Source organism: Dermacentor andersoni, chromosome 8 (assembly GCF_023375885.2).
Source record: "Dermacentor andersoni chromosome 8, qqDerAnde1_hic_scaffold, whole genome shotgun sequence".
NCBI classification, from domain to species: domain Eukaryota; kingdom Metazoa; phylum Arthropoda; class Arachnida; order Ixodida; family Ixodidae; genus Dermacentor; species Dermacentor andersoni.
The window spans coordinates 32,070,796-32,081,461 of record NC_092821.1 but is presented as its reverse complement, the minus strand read 5'-3'; the positions used below and the strand labels follow the sequence as shown (position 1 = coordinate 32,081,461).

Sequence of the window (10,666 nt, the reverse complement as noted above, 5' to 3'; positions counted from 1 at the left end):
ATGAAGCACAGGGCGCTGTGGGGATACAATAGGCACGAGGTCCTCCGAGGTAAGTGGAAAGGTGTAATGGTTCCAGAATTTGCTTTTGGTAATGCGGTTGTTTGCTTTAAATCAGGGGTACAATCAGGAGTCGACGGGAACCAAAGATCAGTGGGTCGCCTCGCATTGGGCGCTCACGGGAAGCCTACAAATGAAGTTGTGCAGGGTGATATGGGCTGCACTAGTTTTGAAGTGAGGGTAGCTTGCAGTAAATGTGAGTATGAAGAACTGCTGAGAGAGAAGGAGGTTCTTGATGATGGGGAGGAAAGGTTGGGGTAAAGTGCAGCGCAGTAACTGTCTCTCAGCAGAGGACACCTCAACCGCGCTGCACAGGGGGTAGGGAATGAAAGTAGGGGGAGAGAAAGAGCACCAGAAACAGCAGCACGCCGCGGAAATAGGATGGAGCTAAAGGCGGTCGGCGAGGCCGACAGCCTCGGCGAATGTCAGGAGCGCACGTAGAAGTGTCCTGTGTCGTGAAGGGCAGCCCGAGGGGTGCAGGAGTTAGGTCACGGTGTCGCACGGCAGGCCGTGCCCCCGGTAAACACGGGCAAGGGACGCGCCCGCGAGCGAAAAGTTGGGGCACTCACATAGCAGGTGCTGGAGCGTCTCGATCGCGCCGCAGTCGCCGCAAAGGGGAGAGGGGGCTCCACGCAGTCGATGCCGCCGCTCGGCGGGCCACACAGAACCGGTACGAAGGGCGAGGAGGAAGGCGCGCTCGCGCCTAGTGAATCCGGTCTGCGGGAGATAGCGCGGTGGGCGCCCCTGCGCAACTCGGTCGTCGGGATGGCGGAGCGCGAGCTCCCGTCTGAAGTTGCGACCTACGCCTGCAGTGGATCCCCTCGCACGTCGGAGTCGCGGGCAACGAGACGGCGGACCAGCTGGCCAGGCCCTGCGCAACTCGGTCGTCGGGATGGCGGAGCGCGAGCTCCCGTCTGAAGTTGCGACCTACGCCTGCAGTGGATCCCCTCGCACGTCGGAGTCGCGGGCAACGAGACGGCGGACCAGCTGGCCAGGCGCGCACACGACCCGTCGACCGCGCTGACAGACCGGGTGAGCTCGCTGGATAGGAATATGGAAGAAAGTAAATGGGCTGGGAGAGTGTTCAGGTACAGGAAAAACAGTGATTCACAGTGGAGGAAAAGAACTAGGATGCTTACCAGCAAGTATGCGGCCTGTAGGGTGGGCAGCACAGCAAAAAAGGTCAAGCGGAAAGTCAGAGAGGCTGAAATAATCTCATGGGTGGCAGCAATGGAAAAGAAACGTGCCATGAGTAACTAATTAGGACGAAAAAACGAAATCAGGGAAGAAACCATTTATGATAACTCAAAGGGAAACTCGTTACTTTTCGAAGCGAGATTGGGATGCCTTAGAACACGCACCTATAAAGCAAGATATAAGAAGGAAGAAGAAACATGTGCTTGCTGCGGTAAAGCTAGGGAAACGACGGAGCATGTTTTATTAGAATGTGAAGACGTCCACACAGCGGTCGATTTAGGCACCACTGGCCTCCTTGAAGCCCTTGGGTTCAGCGAGAGCAGTGGTAAAGCAAACATGTCCGCAATAGGCATTGGTAGGAGGCGATTGAAGGATTGTTGGAAGAAAAGTAGGGAAACGACAAAAGACGGAGACGTACAAAAGCACAGTTCGCAATAGGGGATCAGAAAATTTGGGCGTGGTAGTTCATAGTCTTTTTTTTCTTTTTTCATTGTTTAACCTAGGTAGGACATTAGGCAGTATAATAGCAAGAGCTTGGTGGCGCAACCCACCGCCCCGTTCCAAAGGGGACGCTCATAACATCCATCCATCCATCAACAAATGAAGCTGTGCAGGTTGATGTGAGCCGGATTAATTTTGAAGTGAGGGAAGCTCAGGGTAAAATTGATATTCAAGAACGACTGAGTATAATGAAAGAAATTAAATCGGTTGCAAGATTGCTCAGGCGTTTGTACAGGAAAGACAATAACTTACAGTGGAACAGTGGAGGAAGATAAGAAGAAAGCTTACCAGCAAGTATGCGACTGGTATAGTAGGCAACGCGGCCACGAAGAACATTAGACGCCAAGTCATAGAGACTGAGACAATCTCATGGGTGGCGGCAACGGAACAGAAACCTGCTATGAGCAACTACCTAAGAGGAGAAAACAAAATCAGGAAGGAAACAATTTATGATTCTAAAAGGGAAGCTCCTCACTTTTCTAAGCGAGACAGGATGCTTTAGAACGCGAAGGTATGAAGCGAGGTACACCAAGGAACAAGATTCATGCGCTTGCTGCGGTGGAGCTAGGGTAACGATGGAACATATTTTTCTAGAATGTGAAGATAGGTGCCTAGGTCTCGGTTTAGGCTCCTTTAGCGTCCTTGAAGCCCTTGGGTTAAGGGGCAGCAGGGGGAAATAAACATGTCGGCAGTAGGAATTGGTAAGATGTCATTGGAGGTTTCGTAAAAGAAAAGCAGAGGGACAACAAACAACGGAGGCGTACAAGAACAATGTTCCCAGTAGTAGTTCAGAAAGTTTGATGCTGTGACTTCATGGATATTTATTTTTCAAAAAGATATGCAGGACATTAGGTAAAATAAGAACAACACCTTGGTGGCAGAACCCACCACTGGGTTTCAAAAGAAATGCTCATAACATCCATCCATGCAGCTCATACCAACAGGGGGAGGGGGGGGGGATAGCGTAGATCAGGAGCTTGTACGTTTGTTTTGTGCGGACGACATTGTGCAGCTTGCTAACAAGCGAAGTGACATGCAACCTCTGGCTAATATGCGAGGACAGGAAGGTGAGAATTTAGGATTGAAATTTAGCGTTAAATAAGGTTTTAAGGTATTCAACGAAAACAGGGAAAAGACAGGGTCAATACAGAGCCAAGAAATACCTCGGTTAAAAGAACACAAATTGCTTGGTGTACGCATAAACAAAGGAAATAGATACATATAAAAAAATGAAAAAAAAAACAGTAATAGCAAAGGGGTAGAAAATGCAACCTTAATAAGACACAGAATGGTGATGCGTGCTCCTGGGCATGTGGAAAGACGTAAGGGTTTCTGTACTTACATACTGAAATGGGGTTGCTTGAAATCAAGGGGTATTATCAGGACTCGATGGCAACCAAATGTCAGTTGCACGCCTCGCATAGGGTGCTCACGGGAACACTACAGATGAATCTGTGCAGGGTGATATGGGCAAGACAAGCTTTGAAGTGAGGAGAGCTTAGAGTTGATGTTGAAGAAAGTGAGGAATATGAAAGAAAGTAGACGGGTTTAGAGCGTTTTCTGTCAGTTGTACAGGAAAAACTTTGACTCACAGTGGAGGGCAAGAACCAGGAACTTACCAGCAAGTATGCGACCCATATAGTAAGCAATATAGCAACAAAGAACGTCAAGCGGAAAGTCAGAGAGGCTGAGATTATCTCATGGGAGAGGCAATGAAAAAAAAAAACCAGCTATGAGAAGGTAATGTAGAAGAAAAAAACGAAATCAGGAAAAAAAAAAACAAGTTCTGATAACTCAAAAGGAAGCTCTTTACTTTTCGAAATGAGATCAGGATGCCTTAGAACCCTTAGGTATAAAGAGAATTCACCAAGGAAGAAGCATGTGCTTGCTGCGGTAAAGCTAGGGGAAAGATGGAGAATATTTGATTTGTGTGCGAATATATTTGCCCAGCTCTCGGTTAAGGCACCTCTGGCCTCCTTCAACCCCTTGGTTTCATGGATCGCAAGGAGAAACTAAACATGTCCGCAAAGGAGATCAGTAAGGTGGGACTAGAAGTTTCGTGGCAGAAAAGTAGGAAAACCGCAACGAACGGAGGCGTACATAAATAAAGTTACCAATAATGGTTCAGAAAGCTAGTTGCTGGGAATTATGTAAGTTTTTTTAAATATAGCTAGGACATTAGGCAAAATAAGAAGAGCTTTGTGGCGCAGCCCACCGCCTCGTTCAATGGGACCACTCCTAGCATCCATCTATCCATCTGCTGCAGTGCCGGCTCCGGCCGTGTAGGGAAAAGATTAAAAAAAATGAACCAGAAAGGTCGTTCTGGCGCATCCGTGACGGCGGCGGTGGCAGCATGGCATTATTATGTTAAAAAAAATATTTATATTCTGTGGTGTTACGTGCCAGAACAACGATATGATGTTGAGGCTCGCCGCAGTGGGGAACTCCTGGTTAATTTTGACAACCCGGCGACTTTTAACGTGCACCCGATGCGCTGTACAAGCGTGTTTTTGGATTTCACGCCGATGAAAATGTGGCCGCCTTGGCCGGCATTTGATTCCGCGACCCCGGGCTTAGCAGCGCATCGCCGAAGCAGCTACGCCACGACGGAGGGTGACATACTTCTTTTGTGCATCACACGCTGTAATCAATTGAAAATTCCTTCGACCACTTCATTGCGAGCGAGCGCCTTTTCATCGGTGATGGCAGCTGGTAGTTTCTCAGACTTCGCGCAATCTCCGCGAAGTTCTTAAGTAAATTCACAACACATATGTACATCGGAACAACCGATGCGCTGTTTCTCAATGCGATACGCAATTGTTTATTGAAAGCTTTACGTTTTAATGTTACTTAAAGGGGCACTTAAAAATATGTTAATCAACTTGATTCAGCTTAATACTACACCGACTAGCTAAATTACGGACATCGTAGCATCTGGTTTCTTCGAGGCGCCAAGGTAAAAGTATTCCTATATCAGGTTCCATTTCATGTACACTTAAACAAGAGCTCTATATTTCTGGAAAACACCTCATGAAAAGTTTGCGAAACTAACAATACTTCACAGTAAAGGGCAGTTCGGGAAGTTGAGGATTTTCCACTTGCTACCCTTGCAAGAAAGTCTTTCCTGAAGTACAAAGTCATTCCTTTTCCTAAGATTTCGCACGCGAGGACAAAATATACTGCAAGAGCTTCGAGCTGGATCCCAACTGCAATCTTGCGTCCTCTGATGCAGCACGCTGCTCGTGTGTCGTGACGTGGCACTGCGTGTGCGCGTTCTTTCGTGTTCGTATCTCGCCCATTTCTGACCAGCCTGTCGTCTGAGTAGCGGTGAGTGTAAAAGATTACGCTGTCCGCCTGCCTAAACAAACACCGCTCTCTTGTGGCATAAATATTTTGTACTCATCGCGATTCCGACCGCAAGCTGGTCACAACAGGGCGTATTGGCAGCCTCTCGATAATAAATTAATGCGCAGGTGCAATGTGATATGACGACGCCAGGCACTTGTTTTTCCAGAGAGCGCAAACTTCCACTTAGGCACGCACTCGGAGATACCGCGTTAGTTTCTTGCCGGCCCGTGCAATTTTAAACTGGTATTGTGCCAAAACGTGCCCCACGAGGCAAAATGCATTTATGGTTAATCTACGCATCCTTTAAACGAATTCATAGCCTTGCCTTTCACGGATATACCTATCCCTGGAAATGTTATATCTCGAGAACAATCTATGGCTAGTAATATGTATCTTACATCGCCCAATTCGCTTAATTAACTTGATCAACGAAGCGCTAGCGCAGTGGCCTAAGTGCAGCAAAAATTATAGAAATGATTGTATAAATCCTGTATAATACACACTGTCCTACATTATTGTTCAATATATTTCAATTCTACGTATGCGTGGGACGAGACGGTCTTTTGACGTGTGTATTCTTTATTTGCACAGAAACCCCATCCATGATTGGTTTTTCGGTGGATTAAGCTTTGTGAAGCTGTAAACTGTGCCGCATTTTCCCCATTTTCCCTTTCTGCACAAATGTAAGCAGTCAGACATGAATAAAAATGAAGCTAGTAATTACCGCGAAAATAAAAAAAAAAACACTGTGGCTGCCTCAAAACATTTGATCTTTTCAGGGCTTCACAATCCTTGCAATAACACCTCACGGCTTCGCACAAGACATTTCGCGATGCATATTTCCCTTTCTGTTGAAAACACTTACGATGTGTGTTTATTCACATTCGTAGTGTTCATTTTTATGAATTCTCATTTTAACGGTTTGTTTACATGTGTCTACCGCAGACACCAGCACAGACGACTCCTGCAGGCCATAGAAGAATCGGGACTCGGATCCAAAGGACGTCGACTAGTTTCCACCAGTAGCGATGGGGCGGATGTTACTTTCCCCATTCCTTTCACTGATACCATTATCATTTACGTGCTAGGTAGCTCACTTGCCGTGGTTGTATTTGCTGTAGAGGTAGCATGCCACCGATATCGCACACCCTCGAGATCACAGCAATAAAGACAATATGTTTAATTTCAATGGCACCGTGCGAAGAATCTTGCACAGAATTCTGGCGAACTTGTAGCTTTTGCCGCGTAACGATAATTAGTGACTTTAAGTGAACGTATTATACACTAAATTTATAGCATTACGTTATCTCCTGGAAACTTAACACAAATGTAGCAACTACAGACATTAATTTACTGATATCAGAGTTCTACCTTGTGAGTGAACGACATTGCTGTCACTGAACAATCCATCCTAGGTAGGATCAAGTGGCACTGTCTCGCAGGTGTCACCGCAGCTAAAAGAAGCAGGGAACAAACGTACAAGAAAGAACTGTTCTATTGATTTTTTTGGAGCGATAATTATGTCGGACTTCTTGGCATAGTCGTTCGTACAACTGTATTGGCAGAAAGGGTGCGAATGCATCGCACGGCTGTTTCTTGTTCGAGGCTACGCTGTGGACACAAGTATGTCATAAAACTTGCTGTAACATCTCACAAATACTTTAAAGATTGGAAACACCGACAAAATATGTTGTTGATGCGAGTGACCATACACACAGATGGCTTATTATTATGACAACGACAGTAATTACATTTATACTCGAGGCGCCTTTCCGCCGCCACCGTCGCCGTGCGGTTACGTGTGCGGTGGTGCAAGTGCGGCCTGCTTTGCCAGCGCGCTCACGTATGTTCGAGGCCACGTGGTGTGCTGCATGGGAGAGAGAGAAGAGCAACTAAGCGACGCCGAACAAAGATGGCTGATATCTTCATTCTTGCTGTCCTAATTCATGCACACTCTTTGTTTGAGGTCACGTGGTCTCCACTCTTGGAGGCACGCCATAGTCATAATAGGGGAAGGGCCTTAAAGAAGCAACAATCTGTCAAAGTGTCTCTGAACCAACCATCGGGCTCGGTGAGAAAAGTGCGTACTGCACTCAACATTCGCAACTCTAAACACATAAGCCAAAGTCACAGTCGTTCGCTGCGCGTGGAGTTCAAATTCAGACCTCGAAGTCACCATTTTCACCACGTCACCGTTATCATCAAACGCCCTCTTTTCAAACATAGGCCTTCTCCGCACTCACTGCGATGCTGCAGGCCAATGACACGCGTCGTCATATGCAAGCTTCCAATAGACGGCTAATGTTGGCCGACAGCTGCCAGGACAGGTCGCCGACTCGTGTTACTCGCGCGTCCAGTGTAGGTATGCGCCAGAGTGGTGCTGTTTTTGTGGAGTGGCAGAGCCTGGGTGGAATGTATACCAGGCCGGCAGAAAAGGTTGTTGACATTACGACTCTAACGCCGTCGCTTTACAGCAGTTCGCGTGCGGCGGCAGTCGCCGCATTTGTGTGAAATGCACCTGACGTAATCACTCTTTTTTGGAGTTAATAGCAGAGACCCCACGCGTTGTTAAAAGGCAGGGTTGCCACTGCGGTGCGCGGTTACTGAAGCGCGACCTGTCGGCAAGATGAAATGCGCACTACCGATGCACGGTTACGATAGAAAACAGGCTGCACATAGGCGATGTCATAAATCGCCGATCGTATTGCAAAAAAGGTGTGGACTGAGCACCATCATCGACACCGGTCTGCTTAGAAATCTGATGGGCTTGAAAATCAGAAAAGTAAATGCGGCACTTATAGTATCTCCGCTCCTACTAGATTTCGGGAAAACTTATTTAGGTAATATGTTGCTGGGGACGCACAGAACTCGTCACAAAGTGTAATTGATGCTTGAAATAAAGACGACCACACACCATGTAAGATAAGCACTCGCGCATCTCGCGGCAGGCGCTCCTCATCGGCCAGCGTTTCGAACACAAGTGCTCACGGACATGAGCTAATCTCTTTGACGTGTGCCTTTCGGTGTGGGTGCAGCACTACGGTTGTTTAATATGTAGCAAACGTTTATTACAGCTTATACTGTGTTGAAAAGTACGAGCTTGATTTTGTTCAAAGGTGTAATACTGTGCTTATCGCTATCAATTCTTAGATTTTCGAGTTAAAATGATATTTTTTTTGGTGCATATGTTCAGCCACAAGGAATACTATGTTGACAAAACTGGCGCAATAAAGATTGTTTACAGGTCGGCATAATAGTGAAGTTGTTTCCCACGGAGCGCAGGCTCTTACTTTCAGACTGGTGCACTGGTACTCCGAACCAACCTTGCTTGCGGTTGTCCGGGAGGTATTTCAGGGTCCGGTAAACATTTATTTGTTGTGCAGTTTCTGAGCAGGTTCCTCGACAGCACAGATACGAGAGCAGCAGTTGACAACGTTGCCTGTGCAACGCCCGCAACATTTTTTTTCAATCTTGTGTAGAGCTGTTTTGGCACTGGTTCATTTAAATACTTCAGCAAAAAGTGGCAAGCGTATTTGAAGCGCCAGTACCAAGAATTCGACTGCATACCTAGCACAACTACTTAAATAAGGGACGCTTGGAAAAAAGGAAATAATTAGTGCTCAATTTCGGAGCTAAGATATTGCAGCTACAGTGAAACCCCACGCACACAAAGCACCGTAAAGCTGACGCATTCGAAATGACGCTGTCCAACGGGTGCGGCAAAACCTCCGACAAGTGTGATGACGCTCGATGGAGTCGAGGGAAAATCGATCACCATTCCGATGAGCAGCACGAAGAAACCAACTATTCCGTCAGTTCAAGTGTGGAATGCATTAAAATGAGAACGAAATGGGTAAATTGCGGGAAAAAATGCAAAAGATGGGTATCTATAGAAGCCGATATAAGTGAAATAACTTGAAGTCAATAAAGGCTTCGCGTGAAGGTTGAACGAACCGTGCATTCCGCTGTTGTCTTCACGGGCACACCTTCCGTAGGGATCGCGAAATTTTGTTATCACCATGAGTTCTGAGTCGCATTGGTGATTCAAGGATGTCTGGAACGAGACCGTACGTCCTCTGAGCCATCTGTTGAGTCAAGTAGGCCGCAGGTATTGCGAGATAAAAAAAGCAGAGGTATGTATGCTAACTTCCCATGGCGATTTTCCTTAGCCGCGGACATGCTTGGCGAAAGCACCTGTTTTACCGCTAATAGAATATAAGCGGCATACACGGAGCCCGACTGAGCGAATCGCAAGGTTCGAGCTTGGAGCACAACTTGCAAATGACTCTGCAGCCTTCCCACCACTCTGTACCACAGGCGTTCATCAAGTACTTATTATTGCCATGGAGAAACACCGGCAAAGCGATGAAACTTCAGGGGGAGAATAATCTCAGCGTGCCCTCGCTCTGAACGTGAAACACTATTTGTTCAGCGGTTATCGTCCAGCCAGCAAATACTCGAGCTTCCACTTCCTCATCAATTTATGTTTCACCATCAAGTGACTACCAGCAGCTTTGTTCTTCGTTGTTGTGGCTTGTTTGACCCCATTAACATCGCCCGCGCCACTTCACAGTAGTGTCAATACCTGACGCACTTTCACCGTACACCACTACCAGGTGGGCAGGAATCTCCTTGGCATTGGTTCTTTTCAAGTACACAATCTGATCATTTCTGTCGATAAAATGAATGTTCTGATAAACACTGTCACTTTTCCTTTGATGCCCTAGAGGTGTTAAACTATACTGTACAGGACAAAAGTGTTGTATTGCGCTGGAACTAGAGGCGCGCACTTATTTTTATGGGCACTGTGTACGCGAGTTACAAATTTGTTCTACCATTAATCCTAAAACTTTATTGAACACGCTGCAAGTTATCTTCAGTCATATGTAGTCGCACTTTATTGTGCATAGTCCTCAGTTTGGCCAAGAAGTGGCGTTAGAACTGGATAGCTGGAGAGTGGAATACCTACAGAAACGAAAGTTATTCACTCATGGACATTTTTTACTCAAGAAGCCAAAGAGACAATATAAGCCAGTAGCTAGCCCCAATAACTCTGTATAGCATATGTAAATTATTGTGATTGTGACCTCTCGACCGCGACGCGTTGGTGCGTCATGGGCAACAACGCACACATTCATTTATCAAGATGACCTTTGTGCACCTTGTACCTCTTGACCTCTTGTGATTTGTTGTACACTGTGACAAGGTCGCGTGTGATCAAGACCACCTAGAGTTTTCTATTAGGCCCTTCTGTATTTTCGTAGGTCTGACTATAATGCTATAAATAAACCCGTAACCCCCGTCTTCAAGCACAACAGCCCATTGACCAAACTGTTAGACCACGATTGCGTGCATTCTGCTCTGGTGACAATGTCGCTGCTTCAAACTTCTCGTGCCGGCTTGATGCGCAAATTTTTCGCAACGTTTCCTTGTGATAGCCTGCGTTTTGAGACGCGCTATCAGGCGGCGCTGCCTCCCACATGGGCATTCCAAAAGGACTTCTTCTTCGACAAGTTGGTGCTTAGATTTCCTAGGTATACTTTGTCGCCCCAAATACATTTCT

At 46.6% G+C, this 10,666-nt stretch overlaps 1 long non-coding RNA gene across 1 annotated transcript; it reads left to right on the top strand.

The window, feature by feature from the left end:
* Positions 1-679: 679 nt before the first annotated feature.
* Positions 680-8,357, top strand: LOC129383424 (uncharacterized). The gene is made up of 2 exons (XR_008611330.2): positions 680-1,089; positions 6,049-8,357. It is a non-coding gene; the product is annotated as an uncharacterized lncRNA (long non-coding RNA).
* Positions 8,358-10,666: the final 2,309 nt, after the last annotated feature.